At 35.3% G+C, this 7,500-nt stretch overlaps 1 protein-coding gene across 1 annotated transcript in view; it reads left to right on the top strand.

The window, feature by feature from the left end:
* Window positions 1-6,565: 6,565 nt before the first annotated feature.
* The window catches only part of LOC136840618 (haloalkane dehalogenase-like), a 33,276-nt gene continuing 32,341 nt past the window's right edge, over window positions 6,566-7,500 (top strand). The window contains exon 1 of the mRNA XM_067107326.1: window positions 6,566-6,723. The gene's annotated coding sequence lies outside the window, so the exon portion shown is untranslated. The remainder of the gene's footprint in view (window positions 6,724-7,500) is intronic.

The raw sequence follows: 7,500 nt of genomic DNA, 5'->3' as shown, positions 1-7,500 counted from the left end.
TCTTTGGTAAGGAAGGGCTGCCCGAGTTTTTGCTTTGTCTTATCGAAAACAATACGGGACAGGAACACTTACATGAGATGCAATCCCTTAATAAAAAATAATTCGAATGCCTTGTCAGTAATTATTAGAAACTTATCATATTTGTAAAATCGCCGCACAGTCTGTGTCCAGACAAGAATCTAATGGAAAATTACTAACATGGATAATTCATATGTATCATGCTTTCATTAACAAATTGTCATTTTTCATGAGTAAATATTCTCCCTTTGCTCCATTTGATAAATATTTGGCTTTAAGCCATTTAGTATTCAGCTTCACTTACAAGGTATTTTACTGTAGACTTGAGACAGATTCCTTTTGAGCAGCTACAAAATGGCCCTGACAGTATGTCTCATTATTAGTTTCATTGTAAATGTTTTAATCCTGACACATTTATGTATTACCAGCAGAGTGTCCAGTCATAAATATCACTCCCATGAAACCCTTCATCTGCTTTAACCCAATAAGAATGATATTAGCAATGTGCGCATTTTCAGCTATGTCGCTGCTTCCGTTTTCGGTTCTCGAAAAATCTCGTTCGCATTAAATATCTCTCTTCATGGAAACATGAATTAAGGATCAAATTAGAAGGGAGAAAAGCTGTAATCATTAAGCCTTTGACCATGTCATCGGGTTGTACCATCATTTTTCATACTGTCTTGCATGTTACGTGGTCATGATTTAACACCCGTCGCCTGTAGCTCTTTTTCCGTTCCTTTTTTTTCACATGACGTTCGTCGTTTCTTTCTGTAATGTTAGGGGACGTTCGCATTGCAATAGAACGTCGTAAACACACGTCGGCAACTTGCCGCACACACATCGCGAACAGGTTGAATGCACGTCAACAACTTACTGGTAGTCACTACCACTACTTCACACGATTATGCAGCGTTGGCGAAAGATTCGTTCTCCATTTACGGTCGTTGATTTGGTTTCAGTCCGTTTGTGATACGAGATGTGTGAATGACGTGTTTTACTGTACGTGGACGCGCCTTTAGAACGCTAGATGCAAATCTTTTGTTTAATATCGGGTTTTCCTTAGAGGGAATGCATCCAGGTCCAGTACTTTCTTTTGAGTGTGCTCTACATATTCATGCAGAAGAAGAAGAAGATAAAAGAGTTGGCCCTTGTAATGTTGGTACTGCTGAAAAAAAAAGTGCTCGTGGCCTCAGACGGAATGCTGTTTAAAGCCGCCACAATGTAAGCAAAATCCTAAGAACAATTATTCTTGATTTTCTAGATGTCTACGAAAGATAATTGGTAACCATTTTCGCCTTAGGATATGAGTTCCCTCAAAATATGTTAGAGAGCGATTGTGTTAATGTTAGTGAACTAGATGACTATTCATTGTGAGGTTATCAATGTGAGCAGATGGAAAGATTTTATTTATTAGAATATCTCTTCCTTGAGACAGAGTGGAAATTGTACAAGCCTTACGTTTTCGTGTGTTGTAGGTAGGGCACATATGCTTGTTTTGGGAAATCCTCAAATAGTCGGGCATGTCTCTATATTTCTCCATAAATTATTTCAGTCAGTCAAAATAACTTGAGGTTCGTTAAATGAATAAGTTAAGTGTACCTTAGTTTAACCAGACAACTGAGCTGATTAACAGCTCTCCTAGAGAGGGCTGGCCCGAAGGATTAGACTTATTTTACGTGGCTAAGAACCAATTGGTTACCTAGCAACGGGACCTACAGCTTATTGTGGAATCCGAACCACATTATACCGAGAAATGAATTTCTATCACCAGAATTAAATTCCTGTAATTCTTCCTTGGCCGGCCGGAGAATCGAACGCGGGCTAGCCGAGTACGATATCGACCCATCCAATGAGGAACTTAGATAAATGAATAACATTAAGAAATTATTGTTAGACGAAATTTATCAATGAAGAGTTGTAGGTTTGAACGGACTCGTACCTCCAGTACTAAGCTTTTATATTTTTCTTAATAAGCTTTTCATTTGAATGCATGTTGAAGAAAGTACTGAAACAGGGCAAAGGTATCAAGTAAATTACAGTATATCCGGGACATAACAGAACCAATTTTGTGACTGTTAACTGATATGAATAAATCAAATTAATAACGCTAGAACGTGAATGGACAGCTCAGTTACCTAATAGATACTTTATTCAGAAGTACCCATATATTTGATATCTTGGAGTAAAAATCCTTCCAGATAAAGATCTACGTAAATATGAATTCTAGTTTTGAACAAATTTTCCCCTCTTTTATAAATGGTGCTTTTAATGTGTGAGTAATCTATGGAGCAAACATAGATTTTATCGTATAGATTATCTGAGATTAATGTTACTAAGTCTTATTTTTTAATGATGGAAGTCACTCAGGGGGAATCTCATCTCAAGTTTGAACAGTTTTGTGTCGCCTAATGAGTTAAACAGCCCAAAGAAAGTTTGTTCTTGAAGTAAGTAGTTTAAGGGCTACTCTATTCGTCGGATAGGCCTTTACTGATAGAGAATGTGGAGTTAAATGTATGTATATAGATAAATAAATTTATTTATATATATGTGTGTATATATGTATGTGTATATATATATATATATATATATATATATATATATATATATATATATATATATATATATATATGTATATACATACATATATATATCGGAAACAGAGACTAAGCTTCCATTTGGAGGTAGTGTCAGAGCCTAATCCTGTTCTGCAAACTATCCATGTTTTTACCCTAGGTTTGGTCATGTTACGTATGGCAGGTTAGGCCATTTGCTCCTGAAACAATCGTCAGAAACTTTCAAAGCACACATTAAAACACAGGAAAATTATATTTTCAAAACCAAAAGGAGATAATGGCTTAAAGTAAATGTTTACCAAAATTTTACATGGATGAAGGAAAAAAGCGTCAGACAATAAACAGGCCTAAAGAAACACGCTTGGCTTGGGATAATCACCTGAAAGCCTGGCCACACTATGTAATATCCAATCTGAGCTTTCTTCTCGAGCAGGGCATTTTGAACACTAGCAATCATCATGAACAGACTGGGCCTTAACTACCTTCATTAATTCATTAAACAGATAAGCCTACTTTGAACCCGGTGCCGTAGTAGGGGAGTACCTGGGCTAGTAGTAGTAGTAGTAGTAGTTCTGTTCCTCCTTTGCTTGAATTTGTTTCAGTTGATTGTCTCTGAAAAACCATATATCTTTTGTAAATTCCCTCCTATTTCCAATATCTTTCCTGCTGGCCAATGAAGAATTAGAGGAATTTATTTCTGGTGACAGAAATTCATTTCTCACTATAATGTGGTTCGGATTCCACAATAAGCTGTAGGTCCCGTTGCTAGGTAACCAATTGGTTCTTAGCCACGTAAAATAAGTCTAATCCTTCGGGCCAGCCCTAGGAGAGCTGTTAATCAGCTCAGTGGTCTGGTTAAACTAAGATATACTTGAACTTCAATATCTTCTTTCGATTGATCCGCAAATAGAAGGAAGGATGTTAGCTATCAATTCGTCTGGTGGGGAAAGGTGGATATAATCAAAACTTGATGTCATTCTAAATATTTACTGTCAGATTAACTTAAATTTGACTTTATATTCATTTTTTCATAGTATTTTGCTTAGACATAAGAAAAAGTACAAATAATTTGTCCGATTACAAATTAAGTAAGGGATAGCGAGCAATGTTTACTGGGCTGTAGTTCCTAGGCGCTCAATCTCTTCTTTTACCATGAACATTAGTTAGTTTATTATTGATCATTTTGATATCAATATCCAAGAAGGATCCCGTTTTAAAAAGGTCATCATTAGCATTTGAAACATCTAGTATTCTGGGATATATGAAATTGACATTAGATAACATATCTCTATTATTCAGTGCTATAATTACCATTAGATATCATATCTCTATTATTCAGTGCTACTAAATTATCTAAATGTATTTTTATAGATAACTCTGCCTCCTGTGGGATTAATAAGTAAAAATTTCGATTCATAAAAATGTAAATACAAATTGGCAATGTCAGGGTTATAATCAACATCCACAAGAATGACTATTTTTTTGTCTATATATTCTATTATTAAATTTAATATAGCAGCCGTTAATAGAAATTATTTTTATTTTGACGAACTTAATTTCACCAACAGCAATTTTGTTTTTGGTTATAGTGTATTAATAAATGAGAGCCCATATGTTTATCATATAAGGCACCATTGCATCTCATAAGGTCATCCTTTGGCAACGTAGTATACAGAGTATTAAAATCAGTATCTACTATTTTGCTATTATTTTTAATAAGCCACTTATCAGTTTCCTTATTATCAAGTATATCATAAAGTTTATCCGAGACTAAATGAAACATATTGTTGATATCTTTATTTATGCAATTTACTGAATTCGTTATGTAACTAAATTTAGTAGGACTTTTATGAAATTCTGGATGGTATGCATAAAAGGCAAATTAAATGGCGAAAGTACTGCTTTATATAACTTGAGTATATCTACAAACTATTTTTTCATAAACTTTTCACCTCCCAAGATCAACAGCTGATTCAATTTCTGAAATTAAAACTTCAACATATTTTTTTTTTTTAAATATAAATCCAAAATTTCTATTAGGCTTATCTACAGGTGATTTCACATATTTCTCTTGAATATCTTTAATTTCTTATTTAAACAAATGTTACATGGAAAGTCATCAGAGTCGAGTTTTCAAAACCAGTATCTAAATTACCTGTTACTGAGTATTTGTGAAAATTATCTTTAATGCTACCATATTTATTTATTCCTATGAGCAACGACTGCCCATAACATCTCTAACATTGAAGTTCTTAGAAATTTTAGTATAATGCAAAGCAATGTTACCTAACGTTTGTGAATTTGTTAATGATATTTAAGGACATGTCTTTGTTAAAGGGAGAAACTTGTGACTTTGAATTCATTTTGGGAAATTCAGAGTAACAATATATTTCCCCTGTACAAGAGGGGTCTGGATAGGAACAACTTCCACCGTTCCCGTCACAAGAGAGAGAGAGAGAGAGAGAGAATAAAATATTAAAAATAGAAATTTGACTAGGCAGACCTACTAGCTATTTTAAAACTTGCGTTCTTTGTTTGTAAACTTGCAAATCGTCCACTTTCTTTCAAATACCATTGGTAAACGCAAATGTATTTGAAGAAAGTTTTGATTGAAGTCGCGATTTGTGTTTAGAGCAATAGATGAACCGAAGGCGAGTGGAACTGATGTTAGTCCTGTTTCACAAAGAGATTATGTTCATTCTTCATGTGTTGGTTTTCTGAGTAAATTGGACTAGCCTGAGGAGATCGTCCAGGTTTGTGAGTGGTTTGGTAAAGTTTGAATAGCCTCCCTGCATCTTAGCTTTAGATGAAACATTCGTTACAGAGTTTAATGATAAGGACGAAATCGCTGTAAGGTTTCTAGCGTAGGCCTCCGGAAATTAATCAGCGCATTTTCGATAACTTTATAAGCCTAAAGTTCCCTGATATGCAAAGCCATATTTTCCCAATGATGCGGTCTCTTCTTGATGAGTTGGGCTTCGTTGGTTCCTGAAGGAGTTGTAACGACTGTGAAATGTTAAATGTTAGCCAGTAAGCCCTTTAAAAAAAATCCTTTTGTTTATCCTCATCCTGAGCAGGCATGAAGGAAAAGCAAGAAAAGAATGAGAAATAAAGAGTGGGACGTGACTTATAGGGAGCTACAGACACACCACCTGAAAGTCGTATTGTAATGAAGGACTTGGGAAAACAGGAGTATTGGAGGGAAATCCCCAACCTTCAGGTGTTTTTGGTCATAATCTTTAGGTTATTTATTCATGTATATGTGACTGTTCAACTTTTCAAAGCTGAAAGATAATTTTATGTCAGCAAAAGTCTCTCTCGTAGGCCTTGAGAAGACTGACATAGAGTTGACAGGAAAGCTTCATGCAACCGTTATATATCACGGCCTCGTCTCCCACTTCTCACATTCAGAGTACATAAGTAACCAAATCAAATTTCCATGAAATGCAGAAACAATTTTGCAAAAGTATATTTTAAAAGTTTTTTATGGAAACTAAATCTTTTAGTAAATTCACATACTGTTATGTACAACTAACGTGTCTCTGTACAGGTACATGGTTTGTTTACTTTTCTTCATTGCTTTATGTATTTGAAGCACTTTTATTCGTATTTATAAGTCAGGGTGTTAGGTCATAAGCTATTCCTGCGCCTATCCCATTCATCTCAGAATTTTTCATACTCGAAGAATGCTTAGAACAAAGATATGTGAGGGTGTGTAAGGGTTTTTATAAAATCCATATCTAAATCAAATATTACACATGAAAACATGATTAGCTCGATTCTTTAAAAACGAGAAGTGTCAGTAACTGTAACAACTATGAGGCTGATTTCACACTAACGACTATAATCTTGCAGCTGTTCTCCCTTGTACTAAAATCAGTTATGCATGTGTTACATAGTAAACCTTTCTTTTACTCTTTTTTTTTTTTTAATCGAGCTGTTTCTGCTTAAAACAGGCGGTAAGGACAAACTGTCTAAACTACTGGTCGAAGCTTTTAGATCACAGTTACGGCAGTTCAGAGTTTTATTTTTTTTTCTGAAGAGCGAATGTTGGAGAGCTGAGTTTGTTTACCGGTCACTCCAGTCTTCAGTGGAGCGGAAGTCGGTCGTGAGGAGTTCCTTTCTTGTAGAGGTAAGGTCATTTAGTTTTCTTGGTGAACTTGTTACTCAATTCCAGAATTACAAATGCATGTAACCGGGTTCTTTAAAGTCGACTTTGTCTCAAAAGCAGCGAGTTCAATGTTTAAGTAAAGACAAGGTTTCTCAGTGGCGGTATTTCTCAATTCCGAAATTACAAATACATGTAACCGGTTTTTAAAAAGTGAACTTTGTCTCAAATGCAGAGACTTTTGTTTAAAGAAAATACTGGCTGTTTGCCTCGAAACCTAAAGTTTTCATTCGAGACTATGATGGAGAAAGGCGATACTTGTTTACGTGCAGAGTGAATTTTATTTTGGAGCTGACTTAGCTACATCAGCTAGGATTAAATCCACCGTTTGGACTTCAGTGCATACTCGGCAAAACCCGGCAAATTTGCGGGCTTCTGATGATAACTGAATTTAACAATTATAACAGCAGAAAAGTCATAACCCTATTTAACAAACTTGTTTCGGAGATGAAGCCAAAGTCATGTTCTTTGAAAGAGCTTCGCATCCAACCGTCAGCACTTGAAATTGCAGCATGCCCTTCTGCATAAATACATTGTGAAAGTAACCTAGGACGCTGGAAGTGTTAGTGTGAGAACTTAATTCCAACTAAACATAATTCGGTAGTTAGAGTAGGCCTATTTGGTTTCGTACGTGACTCCGTATGTAGTATGCATTTTGTGGCAAATTATGGGAAGTGTTTGGCAATGATTGAATCCTGGTAGCTCTTCAATTAAAGAGCTGGTTTAGAATTTAAAAAATAA

This window comes from Macrobrachium rosenbergii, chromosome 8 (assembly GCF_040412425.1).
Source record: "Macrobrachium rosenbergii isolate ZJJX-2024 chromosome 8, ASM4041242v1, whole genome shotgun sequence".
In the NCBI taxonomy this organism is placed as follows: domain Eukaryota; kingdom Metazoa; phylum Arthropoda; class Malacostraca; order Decapoda; family Palaemonidae; genus Macrobrachium; species Macrobrachium rosenbergii.
Note: the sequence above shows the minus strand (reverse complement) of the source record. Positions and strands in the feature narration are given on the sequence as shown.